We start from the raw sequence: 507 nt of genomic DNA on the forward strand, positions 1-507 counted from the left end.
AAACTTCATTGCAATCTATATATTGATATTATTTTCATTATGAATCAGTTAGTTTCTTTTATCATTGACCCACCTTCTTGAATTTACCTTTTAACCTAAGCACACGTATTTTGTGTAACACTCTCTTGTTCTTCATTATTACAGTTTTAGTCTTCTTTGATTAATAAATAAACTTAGTATTCCAAAAACTGTTTAATCTTGAAGGCTATATAATGTGAAGAACTGTATAGTGGCCAATGACACTTTTTCTTCACCTATCCAGTGTATAGGTTTCTCATAGTGACTACAAAGCACATTCACACCAACTGTATGCTTGATCAAACTGGTGTATTTACGTGTTTTACAGTCACAAAAAAAGAAACCTATCATTCTATAGGTATTTGAAGAACTTGTAGCATTTCGCCACAATTTAATTCTTCGTATTGTTAGCCAACATAATTGAATAAGTAGAGCTGTTTAAACATTTGTTTAACAAGATGAGGAGTGGAATTCTCCGAAACTAGTCTG

This window comes from Limulus polyphemus, unplaced genomic scaffold (assembly GCF_000517525.1).
Source record: "Limulus polyphemus unplaced genomic scaffold, Limulus_polyphemus-2.1.2 Scaffold4510, whole genome shotgun sequence".
In the NCBI taxonomy this organism is placed as follows: Eukaryota; Metazoa; Arthropoda; class Merostomata; order Xiphosura; family Limulidae; genus Limulus; species Limulus polyphemus.